General features: G+C 48.6%; 1 pseudogene; it reads right to left on the minus strand.

Moving 5' to 3' along the window:
- Positions 1–14184: 14184 nt before the first annotated feature.
- LOC116744743 lies at positions 14185–14487 on the minus strand (annotated as a pseudogene).
- Positions 14488–14697: the final 210 nt, after the last annotated feature.

A 14697-nucleotide genomic window follows, 5' to 3' on the forward strand; every position in this document is an offset into this window, starting at 1 on the left:
GACCTTCAGTAAGTCCTTTAGCCTGTGCATGGCTCAATTTTCTCATCAGTAACTTGGTGATTCTGATGGTGCCTCCTCTAAAAGGCCATTACAAGGATTCACTGTGATAATGTCAGTAAATTTCCTGGCATCTAGAGATCAGTAAAAAGTTGGCTGTTATTAATATTTATTATGATTATTACTATGGTTAGCTAAAGGGAGAAGAGGTGCACTAATATACCTACCAGAAAATGTAAGAACTGCCACAAGGTAGACAAGAGGAAGATATGTGTGTATGTTTGGAGAAAGAAGGAGTCTCCCCTGACTCAAGGACCATCAGAGGATTCCTAAGAAGTGTTATATTCCTGTAGGACCTTGAAAAAGGTACAATGAGGACAGATGAACAGGGCATGACTGGCTTGGTGAACAGCAGAGCCAAGGCACAGAGATAGGTAAGTACTTAAACAGCAGGGAACGGGAAACATGCTGGAATTCCCCATCAGCACAGCTCTGGCCTCCTTTGAGAGTACCATCCTAAACACAAGGTGCCATAAAAATCTAAGTATCTCAGTAAAAGGAAGAACAGATGGCCCAAGGTACAACAGGAAGGAGCTATAGCACAAGGCAAGAATCTACATTTCCCCCACTCCACCCCACCACTGTTCTCACCTGTCCTATTTGCCTTTATCTCTGATGAGTTTACTCAGAACTCACCTGCCTGGCGCTAAAAGCTCTGTAGGGTGCAGAGGGTAGGTTTGGGGAAGTAACATCCTGCAAAACTAAAAACTCCCCTCAGTTCTGGGCTCAGCCAACAACACAGATTTCTTCAGCCCAGAACTGCCATGGCATCCCTTGAGTCTGGACCAGAGGCAAAGGAGTGAGTGACGCAGCTGGGCTCCAGGGGAAGGGGCACGAGAAGGTGCTGGGACCTCACATCCCTCAGCACCACCCTGGAGAGTGGTGTTCTATGGATATTGGTCCCCCAACCCCTCCTTATCAATTCTGCCGCTATGATCACCCTCACAGAGCACCCTGACCTCCCATTTGTGGAAAATGAGGGATGTCAGCATAGGGGGTCAGCGTGCACTGCCGCTTTCTGAGACACACCCTCCCTCCCAGCTGCTCTGTGGGGCTTTGTGCTCAACAAGTTCACAGCCATGATTTTGTGTCCTCCTCCTAACAGTCCGCCTGTTGGTTGCTCCTTTTTAAGGGATTCTTATAATCCAAGAGAGGCTCAAAGAGGCAAAGCCACTTGCCTAAGGTCATGAGGTCATAAGTGAGGGAGCCAAAAGGTAACCCCACCCCCACAGGACACCAGACAGCTCAGTGTGGCCCCTGGAGCACACCGGGTGTGGCAAAGCTGACTCTAAGGAGCCAGGTATTATATGCTGGCATCAGATCACAGACCATCTCAGGGGGACGTAAATAGAAGGAGGCAGGGGCTGGAGGGGAGAGCCAATGGGCAGGTGGAGAGTCTCACCAACAGCCTCCAGTGAGCTGAGTAGGCAAGGCCGTCTTCAAGGCCACATCAGAATGTGGAAGGTACCTCGCCTTTAATCCCACCAAAGGGCCAAGCCCAGCCACCAGGAATCTAGCCCCACGGAGTTGGAGGGGAAACTCAGACGTGGGCTCAAGCCTCCAGTCCATGACAGGAGGGACTGGCAAAACCAAAGGGGCAGGATTAACATTAATGGAGCCCCTACTACTTGTCAGAAGCTCTCATGCCTTTCATTTCCTTATAGTCTCTGCTGTGGCCCAATAAGGGGGTAGTCTGTCCCCTAGTATTATAGATGAGGATGCTACAGCCATGATAAGCTAGTTGATCACAAGTTCTATGCCCCCTCCTTCTGTGGCACACTGGTGGATGACACTTCGCAGCACCTGACTTTTGGGGGGGTGGGGGCACGTGACTGAGTCCTGACTGATGGAATTGGACACAAGGTATAGAGGTCTCAAACATACTCCTGGGTCCTCATATTTGCCCACAAGAGCCTCCATTCCCTTGCCCCTCTTCATTTGTCTGCTGGCTGGACACAGATGATAAAATGCAGGATTCAGAAGCCCCCATGAATGGCAGAGCCCCGAGATAGAAGGAGCCTGGGTCCCTGAGTGACAGCACTGAGCAAGAAGAGATAGAGCCCTGGGTGGAAGCCCAGGAGACATGGCCCTCTAGATACCCTGCTGTGAGCCCTGCTGCTCCGTCATTTCCCCACTGTAGCCTTGGCTTCCCCTTCTGCATAAGATAAGGGTGGGACCAGATGATAGCCAAGGCTCCTCCAAAGAAGGCTGCCTTTCAGGGATGTGCACGCTGCTTTAAGCAAAGGAGGAAGAAGAAAGGCATTGAGGACTCCTCCTCCATCCCATGGGCTCCGCTGCCTTTCTGGGGCTGTCTGCCAGGCCTGGTGTGGCACCTCCATCAGAATTGAGGACACCGCAGGAGCAGCGCTGGTACCCTTTACAGACTTCCCAGCATCGTCACTGATGAGCTGGTTCATCTTCACATCCAACAGGCATGGCCCACGTAGCTCCACCACAAGGACACCAAACCCCATCCACAGCTTCTCCTGCCCCCTGTGGGCCTGAAGGTCCAGCACCCCTGGAGGCGTGAGGCTGAGTGATCCTTGTCCTCCTTCCTTCTTGCCTGGACACTCATTACAGGGCAGTGACATTTCATTTTCCGGGGCTCCCAGCCAGTTCCACTACGCTCTGGTCCCGGAGACCTGTGGAAGTGGTGGAGAAGACACCAGCTTCCTGCCCGGGGCCATGAGGGCCATTTCTGCCGCCTGGAGCGCTACACAGGGGACACGCCTGGCTTCCTCAACCCTCCCTTGGTTATTTGTTAGTGGCGTTATTTCTCTCCCCCTCTCGCTTCTCCGTCTCCCTCCCGTGAATATCTAACAATCACTCTCCAGAGGCATTTGTCTGCTGGGAGAATTGCAGCTGACAGCAAAGGTCACCGTGACCAGTTCTGGCTTTGAAAAGACTCTAATGTATCTTCATTTCAGGGAAAACAACTGCCTTCAAGGTTGCACCAAGAAAATAAAGCAGGAGGCCTGGTGAAGGATGTGAGAAGTTGGCATTTTCCCGAAGATTAAAAGATAATAACACTTCTATTAGGATCACTCCGCCACACTGTATAGATCTCATCAGGGGAGCCACTGCAGGCCTAATACGAACAGAGCGCGTTCTGGAATTAATCACGGGGGGTTTTATTACGGTTCATAGGGCGTTTCATTCAAGCTGCATCGTTAGCAATATTTATGGCCCCACTCCCCTGCCGTTATTAAGTGCAAGTGGGCCTCGTGGAGCTGGGCCTGCTGGGTTAGAACACAAAGTCATTCTTCAAAAGTAAATCTTATCTAAACTGTGCACACAAAGCCAATTACGTTTTGATTTACATGTTAATTCTGCTGCAGAGGCCCCATACCGAAGCAGGGGGGGCCAGATGGACCGTGTCTGGCTGGAGATGGGACCTCGGACAAGCTCCTCGCCTTCACTCTGCCTCAGCTTCCAGATCTGTAGAATGGGGTGGACAAAACCTGCCCCCCCAGCAGGAGAATTAAAGAGACAGCACACAGAACATCTGACGTAACACCTGACAAGGGAGGAGCAGGCAAAACCCGGCACCGCTCTTCTTCCTGACAGAAGCATTATCCCTTCTTTCTGGAGACCTTACCTGACTTGAATTCTGCAGAGACCAGTCTAAGCAAAAATTCCAGCGAAAATAGGCTGAATTTGTTTTAATCCCAAACCTAAGATAAATACATGAGTATGTGTTAGGACTCACGGAAACTAGCTCCTGGTTTAACCAGTGTCCACCTCCTGTCCTTTTCTTGTAGATCAGGGATGCCGACGTTTACCCCACAATGTGGGGCAACCCGTCAGCTCTGGGGTAAAGACTATCCTAAATCTCACTGAATTGTTTTGAAAATTAAACAAAATAGATTTGAAAGGGCTTAGTCTCGACCTTACACAGAATAACTCAAGACTGTGTCATGAGTAGGAGTCATATGTTAGTAATATAATAGTCATAATACTAGTAAGCATGGCAGGACTAGTACCCATGGTAGTAAAATTAGTAATTATAGTGGTAGTAGCAACAGCAGGCAAGTAGTGCTACTAGTTGTAATGGTACTAACAGTAGTAGTAGTAGTACTGGTAGTAACAATAAGGTAATAGTGGGGGAAGTAATGGTGGTAAAGAAGTACCCGAGTCCCAGTCCTCATTACCTGTGTGACGTAAACCAAGTCAGTTAACGTCTCTGAGCCACAGGCTCATCATTTGTAAAATGGTAGTAAAATCATCTAACCCTCATGGATCTTGTCTGTATCAAACCTTACTTTGTAGGTAAAGCTCTGTCTGGCCCACAGCACTTCCAGGGGGCCCTGGGGCTGGAAGCACCCCACCCTGCCCAGAACACGCCCCCCACACAGACCCCAGAAATAGATGCTAATATCCACGGAAGAAAAGAGTGCTGGTCACGTGTTCATTTTTTAGCTGGGGAAACCCACCTCTGCAGGAAGCGGCATAAGAGAGCATCGTGGATTTGGAAGAAACAACTGAGCCCATCACTTTAAAGCGCCAGTCACCCGAACACTCCTACCCTTCTACCTGACACGGGAAGTGGCTGGTTGAGGGCAAAGAGACCAGAAGGGCATTCCAACATGTAATCAGAAGGGCATCAGGGGCCACCATGGAAGACCAGCTCATTCTCTTAATACTGAATCCAGAGACTAATTTTAGGGATTTACAGAGCAACTTGTGAAAATAGTTTTTTGATTCACGGGCCCTCTATTGGTTTCAACCTGAGAATACCCTTCACTAAAGTTATAGCTCCGAATATTTCCCCATTAAAGTCTGACCACACACTTTAAGTTGAATATAGAACCATACTGAATACAGGTACACACGTATTTGAATATATACATATATGTAATGTGTACATATGTGTGCACATATATGTATGCATGAATGAAATAACAGCAGACATTCCGTCTCCACACTCCTGTTGAGTTTTGAGTCCAGACTGATTTCTGCACATGGTGAACAAGAAGAGGATGCACGCAGCTGCAATGCAGTGCAAAGCACTAATGTGGGGCTGGCGGCTGGCGGGCTTTGATGTATGAATCCATCCAGGGAAAAACCAAAAACATTAATTCACAGAGCTTAAAGGTAAGACCCAAAAGAAGAAATGCAAACGACCAATCCACACATGAAAAAATTGCTCACTCTCTGAATAATTAAAGAAAGAAAACTGAACCAGTAATAGTTGTCTTTAATTTGACAAAGACTAATAAAAAGTCATAAAACTCCAAGCTGGCAAGGCTGTGATGAGACAGTTCCTCTCATTCACCGATGAGGCAAATGGAAATGCACATGGGTACCCACTGCAGTCTGGGGCGTCTACTAATAAGCTTGCAATGGTTTAGTGGACCCAGTTACTGTCAGTAAAGAGAGAGCTTTGTTTTCTTGTATAATTGCAAAGTCTAGGGATTACCCAGGACAAGGAAGTGATGCTCCAACATGAGGCATGGGGAAAAAGAGAATCGGGGAAATGAGAAGAGGCTGGAACAGTGAAGAGAAGGACCTGACCCTGTCCAGAAAAGAGACATTTTCCAGAACCACTGGGCCTAAAAGGTGTACCAATTGCCCCATGAAGATCAGAACTCCTCTGCAGGTCACCTATCACTGTGGGCTGAGAGTGACATGGAAACCCCTCCCAAGAACATGTCTTGGTGGGGATCCAGGCAGCCTCAGTCAGTCCATGTGTTGTCACGAAGCAAAGACCTTCAGGAAATATTATAAAGCACCAAACCAAGCGGGGTCCCTGGTAAGCTGGGGCCTGACTGGGGAGAACAGGATAGCACGCCCTGAAAGCTCCCTAAGAACCCCAAACCCAAGGGGCTTGTTTCCATCTGCGATGGCACTTCATCATGCATGGACTTCCCTAAAGTCCGGTTAATGCCTTTCCAGCTGCCGGCCTGGGTTCTCAGCAGTGCTCCCCACCGCCAACAGCAGGCAACATCTAGTTATCTCATGTGTCCCGGACTTACACTTTGCCACACAAAAAAGATCTTCTCCAATACAGATGCAAATGCAATTTTGACAAGGGAAGACAAGTTAGGAGCGATTTCAAGGTGCCAATCAACTCACATATCTGTTCAGGTCACTGATGTGGTCGCTCTACTGGCTGTAAGGTTTTCTCACCTTCTCTTCATACAAAAGAAATTAAGCTCAGATTTATAAACAAAGTCCCTGATTACGGCTGCATTGTGTTCATACTTGATATGCATATTTTGAGGGTTTTCTAATACTATTTGGCCAGAGGCTATTCAGAAACTCCCTCGCTGAAGAAAGCCATGAGCCTCCCCTTGGTTCACTGACCTCAGTGATGCTCCAGGACCAGAGGGCTGAATAGAAAACCTCAACTAAACAGAAGTGAACCACCCAAGAACCTCAAGTTGCTGGGATCGATTTCTATTTCTGTATTTGAATCTGCTGAGAATGGGCTTAACTAATTCAATATACTCCTTCAACGAAGGTTTACTGAGGTCCCGCCAAGCCTTCTCCTGGGTGCTGAGGATCCAGCAGTGAAGCAGAGGAAACATTCTCGCCTGCAGAGGACTCTGTATCTTAGTGAGAGGAGGACAGAGGTGGACACACAGGGTGAATACATCAAGATTCAGGGCCTCCTTGTTTCCCCAATTCTCCATCTCTCCTCGCCCCATGGCAGGAGACACAAAACTGTTGCTCAACGCTTCAGCTCCACTCAAGGTCCTGGGAGTCACCACAGGCTCAGTCAGACCCTGAGAAAGCGTTACTTCCGCACCCAGAGGGCCTGGTGTGCAGGCAGCCCGACTTCTGCCCTTGTTCTGACATGGTAGGGACCAGTAGCAGGCTCTGGCTCAGTAAAGGGATCTGGGAGTAAAACTGAGACACATGCCATAGCCTGGGCCCCCAGACCAGGCCAGAGCACCGTCAGCAGGCCCTCACAGAAACAGGTTCGTGAGAGAACACAGAGAGCTTGGTTTCAGACATGCTGTATTTGAGGTACAACCAGACAGGAAGGTTGTGGTGTCCAGTGGGCTTTGAGACCTCCCAGGTCTACAGCTATGGACCTGGCATGGATATGGGGGTGGGGGGGGGAAACTCCAACATGGAGGTCTTTCTTGAAACCCAGATAAGACATCAACAAAGGATATACTACAGAGAAGGAGAAGAAGAGATCCCAATATGTTGAGAGGAAACTGGCTTTTAGGCGAGTGAAGGAGGGCGAGAGGAGAGAGAGCTTAGATGTGGGGCACAGCCCAAGGGATTCCTGAATGTCACCGAAGGTAAAGCTCTGGGGAAAAGAGAGAAAGTGAAGAGCACCAGCTCAGGGGTGCTGAAATGGAGCCATTGGGTTTGGCAACTTGGACCTTTCCAAAGCCTTTCAAGAGAGGTTCCAATAGAGGGAGGGCAGTCATCTTACAAAGGGAAGAGGGGACACAGTATCAGAAAGCCAAGGAAGCAAGTGTACAACTCAGCTCAGTAAGTCTGGGGTGAAAAGAAGAGGGGGGGGAAGGCTCTGGAGGAGGTGGGATGAGAAAGAGCTTACATGAGCTCTCAGGCTGAGACCCTGAACAAGCTAAAGAGGAAAGATTTGCTGGGAGGGAGATCCCACAAAAGGCAGGAGTTGCCTGGAGGAAGAACACAGATGCTTTCAGCTGTGAGTAATGAAGTGTCTCACAAAAGGGGCTTCAACAATAGAACCTTCTTTTTCACACCAAAAATGTACAGAGTGTCAGTCCATCCTTTAGGAAGCTATGGAAGTGCTAGAACAGGAAGTACTTTTCCTGCAATCGTGATCCAAGTGACATCAAATGGACACAGTTGGCATGGGAACCAGAAAGCTTGAGGGACTCCATTTTCAGAATTCATTTCACAACTGTATCTGCATTTTGTGTGGTGTGGATGGCAACTGTGATGCTTGGGCCAGTGCAAGGACAAAAACGTATTTCCTAGTGAGCTTCCTAATACTTTCTTCACTGGATAATCAGTACTTTTGTTTTTGGACATCAAACATATTTTCATGAATCATTTCCCATCCAAATGTGACCTACAAATGTAGCTCAGTGGTAGCTTTGTTGTTGAGGGGGTCCACGTCTTGTGTGCAGGGCCATCAGCAGAACTAATGCATCGAGGTCCCGTGTATATTCCCACTCTCCTCCCCCCAGGCAGCCCCATCCTCCTGCTAAAGATCGGATTCCAATATCTGGGGCCGACAGCACTTCGCCCGAAGCGATGAATCACCCTCGGTTAAGTTAGGGTTGGTCACCTTCAGATGACTATTTATTTTGCCCTGTGCCTACGGACTGAAGATTTCATTGATTATTAACTTCAGCGGAAAACAGGCCTCAAGTATCAATTCTGGCTTTATCCCATCAACACTTAGGGATGGAATAGGAACCAATGGGTGGAAGGCATGGGGTGGGGGAGGAGTTTCTAACAGCCAAATGACCCCAGAATGGGACCAGTGATCTTGCGAGGAAATGATTTCTCCTTACTGGGTTGGTTGGAACATCTGAAAGTTTTCCCAGTTTCTCCTAACACCCTTAGGGCCAAGGCAATGTGAGGACATGGAAATGACGCTGGGCTCTCATGTAAAGCTCTTATTCCTATGTGGCATCTCCATCACTGACAGCCTTGGTCTACCTGATCCCAGCGGACTTGGCCGCCCAGGATGTGACATTCAAACCCCATCATTCCCCTGAGTCCACACCTAAGAGCTGGGGGACCCAGAGCCCTGACTCTCCCAGAAATGGCCCTGCCAACCATTTCTCACTGCCCCCTACCCATTTGAGAGCCACTGTCTAGCATTAGACCATGGAGCCACCGCTTTTCTACCTCTCCAGGTTGATTCTAATGAATATACAATTTCAAGCCACTTGTTCTCAGGGCAAATGAGAACTCTGTGACAACACGGTGGTTGGTCCTTGATGACCCGGAACCTGCCCAGGTGGTTAGTCTCATCTCTTAATGCTTTGCTGTCTTCAATTTCCAGCAGCACCAAATGCCTACAATTCCCTGTGTGAACCTTATGTGTGGAGCGTGGAGAGATTGGAGACAAAGCAGACTCCAAGACTCGCTTTCATGTGAATCCTTAGTGTGTTAGGACGAGGGGAAGCCCAACAGGACTCAGTCTGGCTTTCTGGGTCTTCTCTGCCCAGTTAACAGAATTTTGTCACCCTGTGGCCTTTTGCTCCCTTTCCTTGTGTTTGTGCCATGCATACACCTTACTTGGACCTTTGTGGGTGGCTATGGCTGTGAGCCATGCATAACTGTTCTTCAGTTCTCTAATCATAAACCACTTAACAGAACCCCAATGCCACCATTATTTCTCTTATTTCTGTGTCTGCCTCTCACAGGAATCTGAGAGCTATTCAAGGGTGGCCCATGGTTTTCAGCACGGAATCTGGCATATAGGAGGTACTCAAAGAATTGCTTATTCATAAGAAATTAATATACGAGGAGTGTAACTTCCCAGAGGCTGTGCGGGATGGAGGCATGACAAAAGGAGAATTTTTTTCAGTTTCTATGACAAATCTGAGGAATAGGGGTTTTGACACTCAGAATTCATAATATTCTCTCCAGTTTGCCTCCTTCCTCTCCAGAAGAGATTGGACTCAAACCCATACTTACACATTCTAGGCCACCCTAACGGCTATAACCATGACAACTGTATTATATTTGCAACGTTAAGAATTTGTTGTGCAACTTTCCAAACTTCATCAAAGAAGAGCTCTAGAAATATCTATTGACTGATGGACCACCCGACTGCACGAGAGAGACTGTTTCCCAAGAGTGGGCCCAGGCTCCAACGAGTCATTCTGTCCACATACCATGAGCCATCTGCTTCTGGGTCACCACCATCACCCTATTCCACAGTTCAGCATTCCTTTTGAGCATCACTGCAATAAGATGTCACTGGTACCATCAACCAGGTCTTGAACGAATTCTGTTGGGGGACTTTTACTCCAGATCCAATCTTGTGCAAGCCTGACCCCCTTCTCCCATCACTCCCAGACCCGCCCCTTCACACTCAACCTCACCCACTCCAGGCTCCTCCCAAACCAGATGAGAACACACTATACAAGGGGACAGTCACGGGTCCGGTTGCCCAGGAAGCAAATGCTGAGCTGTTGAGCAAGCTGGATGTTTATTAAGATGAACTTCAGATCAAAACGTGGGGAAGGGAAGGGAACAGAAGTAGGGAGCAGAGGGGAGACATTCAGCAAACCCAGTGACGGATTTTGCTGACCCCACGGGAAGCTGTGGAGTTAGGACTGACCCCTCGGCACTGCTCCAAGCTGAGCTCAAATACTTTATACTCCCATGGCGACTATTCAATATTAGATCGGGCACCCCAAGAAGGCGCGAGATCTCAGGTGTGTGTTTCTGCAAAAGGAGGCTGACAGATAGCAAGGCTGTCTGCCAACAGTCCTCTGGCAGCTGGGACAGTAAGTCCTCATTGAAGGGGGGACCTCAGAAGCTCATCACGCATGTACCCCAGAAGAGTAAAGGGTTTAGTTTATCTCCTCCAAATGTAGGGAACCAGCACACCCTTCAAACCCAAGTCACTCAGAGCAGCCCACACAGGAGCTGGCTGCATACGGTGGATCCCAGAAGGGACCCTGCCTTCCTTCCAACAGTCCCCTCCTAACCCCACCGTGGGGCGTTGGCCTCCATTTTCCTGTCCAGCCTTTCTAGTCCTCTCCTGAATCCTTATCTGCTTCTAAGCGGCCACAGCCCCTGGTCAGTCTCTTCCCAGTCACTCGGGGCACCCATCCTCTTTCCGTTCTGCCGTAAGTGGATGAAGCACAGACAGCCACGCCACTGCACCTATCTGCCGCCGATTTCCATCCGCTCCCTGCCTTTAACTTGTCTACAGGGTTGACCCTTGTCAGATACCAAGGCCTGCTTGGTCCCACACAGAGCTCACTCCATCATCCCATGGACAAGGAGCCCTGGGACAGCAGCACAGCCAGGCTCCCAGTCGCCCCTTCTGGCCACATCCCGTTGCCCACCCAGCAGGAGCTCATTTCAGATAACAGCACGCCCGCATGATGGATGTGGCTAAAGGTGAGATTACAAGAGATTTTGAGGGGGCTTTCAGTGACAGGCCTGCAAAGTTGAGGATGAGTTACATTTATAATACTACCCAGGCCCAAGGACATTAATTAGTAACTGAAAGAAACAGGGAAAGGTGCAGAACCGCACATCTATCAGCAGCTGTCACTCCTTAACCACTTAGTGACCCACTCATCCGTCCCATCAGTAAGCACAGGCTGATACCCACTTCGGGCCAGTCTCATACTGGGTTCTGCGGACATGAAAATCAAAAGAGACCTGGATGGCAATTCACGTGTGCTCTTTCCCCCGTGTTCCCACTTTATCTCGTAAAGGCCACATTTCCATCCACTTTTCCCATGCAGGGAAATGCCTTAGCGGGAACACTGGGCCTCTCTCTGCCTTCTTACTCCCCGATTCCTGTGGAAGGAGGAATGTCTAACCCAACCGGTCAATTTAGACTCAATTGCCCTCTGCCATCCAGGCTCTGGCACCACACACTCTCCTCCTCCTTCCTGCCTCGCTATTCCGAAACCAGCAGGTCAGGACCCCTCTCAGAAGACAAACCCACCACTCGCCCTCTCTGCCCCTTCTCTACTCCCCTACTGATTTCTATGCTTGATGCAGGCAGGCCTGCAGTCCTATTTCACAAGGTTAGGAATCTGGAGTCTACAAGTCATGCTGCTTTTCTCATAGTTCGCGCACGTCTGCAGATCCTAAAGTTTAAATACATAATATAATGTAACAAGTAGGAGATACCACTTGGTCCCAAGTCTAAGCCACAAGCTCCTACACAGTTCACTAGAATCTCTAGGTTTGACGGTTACTGAGTGTTCTGCAAGCGTTACCAAAGTAGATAAAGGGATCCCCATTCAATAATCAGCTCTCTGTGTATATATTCATTAATGGTCAAACTTTGAATGGGAAGAATGCAGGGCTTCTTTTGCTCCAAGTCCCTAAGAAGACATAGCTTCTACTGTCCTGAAGTTTACAGTCTAATGGTCAAAAAAAACCCAAAAAGACTATAAAAATACAGCAAAAATATACCTAACCCAGCCTGAGGGAGGCATCGGTATAGGCTTTTTGGAAGCAATAAATGCAGAAAAGAGACTTACGTGATGAATAAGGTAAATGAAGGGCACGGAGAAAGAGGGGATGTAGTCCAGACAGAGGAGCTGCATTGTCAAGCGTTCAGGGTTCAGTTATGGTGTGATGTGAGGGAAGAGCCATAGGTGGTTGAGGCTGGCGTGGGAGAGCTCGCATCCCGTCAGATCAAGCTCCTGCGACACTTGCCCTTGCAGGGGGTAAGGAGGAAGTTTCGTATTTTATCCTCTGATTCGTATCTAAATCCCTGAGGATACACCTGGAGCATTAAGCTCTTATTGTTCACCCACGAGGTATTCACCTATAGTCTTGTTTGGCTCTCACGTCTTGGAAAGCAGACCAGACCTGAGCTCCCTTCAATGTTCTGAGTGAGATGTAAACGCCAGTCAAACCAGGCCAATGCACTTCATATACTGGAATGGTTTTGAGCTTCCCAGCAGGTAGAGGCTCCAGGAGAAGCCTTAGGTGACGAATAACCGTTTACAGCCAGGCCTCTATCACCTTCCATTTTGCCTACCCTCCACCCTGTCTGACTGGTCTACTTGCTTCTGTCTGATCCTCTTTAATTTAGCCGTCAAACCAGCCACACTGCAAATCACACCACGTCAGAATACAATGCTTCAACAGTTCCCCAATGCTGTCAGGACAAAGCCCAATTTCTTTATTATGATGTCACAGGTTGCATTCTTCCCGACAGAGACCCTGAGACAACAGTTAACATACAGAAGTGTATTAGGGGACTTCCCTGGTGGCTCAGTGGATAAGAATCTGCCTGCCAATGCAGGGGACACAGGTTCGAGCCCTGGTCCAGGAAGATCCCACATGCTGGGGAGCAACTAAGCCCGTGCGCCACAACTACTGAGCCTGCGCTCTAGAGCCCGAGAGCCACAACTACTGAGCCCAAATGCCACAGCTACTGAAGCCCACGCACCTAGAGCCCGTGCTCCACAACAAGAGAAGCCACAACAATGAGGAGCCCGCGCACCACAACAAAGAGTAGCCCCCGCTCGCCGCAACTAGAGAGAGCCTGTGTGCAGCAATGAAGACCCAATGCAGCCAAAATAAATAAATAAATAGAAGTGTATTAGGGAGTGCCCTTGGGATCAATCCATGTGGAAGGGAAGTGGGGGAAGGAAGAAGAATTGAAGAGAAGCTGAGAAGGTATGATGCAGTCCTAACAAAGGCCTCAGTCAACTCCAAGGGAAGCTCCAAAGCCAGATGACCTTTCAAGAGTTGAACCAAGTTGGGCAAAGGGACCAAGCCTTAATACGTACATGGCAACAAGTCTTGGATACAGACCACCCGGAGAGAGGGGGCATGACCTGGGACAATGTAGCTCGATCCAAGGCAAACTCCTGAAAGAAGCTGATAGCTGGGGGCTGTCTGCCAGTAGTATTCCCAGCACTTGGAGGAAGATGGCCATCAGACCTGAGAGAAGATCTGAGCGATACATCACAGCAACTAGCTCTTGGCATTCAATGACTCTTACGATTTTTATGACCTACTATATTAGTTTCCGGGCTGCCAAAACAAAGCACCACAGACTGGGTATCTGAAACAATGGAGATGTATTTTTTTTCTAGCTCTGTATGGCTAGAAGTCTGAGATGAAGCTGTGAGAAGGGTTGACCTCTCTTCTTGGTTTATAGGTGATCATCTTTCCCCTGTGTCTTCACATGGTCTTCCACGTGTCTGTGTCCTAACTTCCTTTATAAGGACAACCGTCACATTGAATTAGGGCCTGCCTTAATGACCTCATCTTATCTGCGCTACCTCTTTGAAGACTGTATCTCCAAACACAGTAACATTCTGAGGTCCCAGGAGTTGGAACTTTGACACACAAATTTTGAGGAAGCACGGTTCAGCCTTTAACACCTGCTTACCTCTTATCATTTTCCACCATCAACTGTTCTCCAAACATCTCTGGTCAAATCACATCAAAAAACTGATTCTTTTTCTTCCCCTGAATTTTATTTGCTTACTTTTAAACAAGTTAAGTCTCTAAGGGATGCAATCCCACATGGATTCTACGGCCAATGGCCTTAGCAGGAAGCTTGCTTCAGAATTTGGCCCAAACCAGGCTACTGTTCCATGGAAGTGGGTTATCTTTCCCTGGATGACTCTGGTTTTGTTTGGTTTGTCTCCAAAAGTCACTATTTTGTTTTCCCTAGATAAAATTTGGGTTCACGTCAGGCATAAACACTTTCAGTTTTAAGAAGAGCTGTGTGCTCCCTCTGATTTGCAAGACCTTGCTTACTGCCAGCAAAAATGCCTTGGACCACAGCCTTCCAGACATAATTGGTGTTTGAGAAGTCATGATCCCAGCAGGCCTCCACAGGGTCCAACATGGCAAAAAGAGAACTACTGGCTGGTTCTGGAAGATGCTGTGCTGGTCTACACCTCTAGGCTTTGTCCATGCCCTGACCTCTGCCAGAAACGCTCTCCCCACTTTGCCCAGAGAACATCTTCACCTGACCTATGTCTCCTTCAAGAGTCAGCTGATGTG

This window comes from Phocoena sinus, chromosome 19 (assembly GCF_008692025.1).
Source record: "Phocoena sinus isolate mPhoSin1 chromosome 19, mPhoSin1.pri, whole genome shotgun sequence".
NCBI classification, from domain to species: Eukaryota; Metazoa; Chordata; class Mammalia; order Artiodactyla; family Phocoenidae; genus Phocoena; species Phocoena sinus.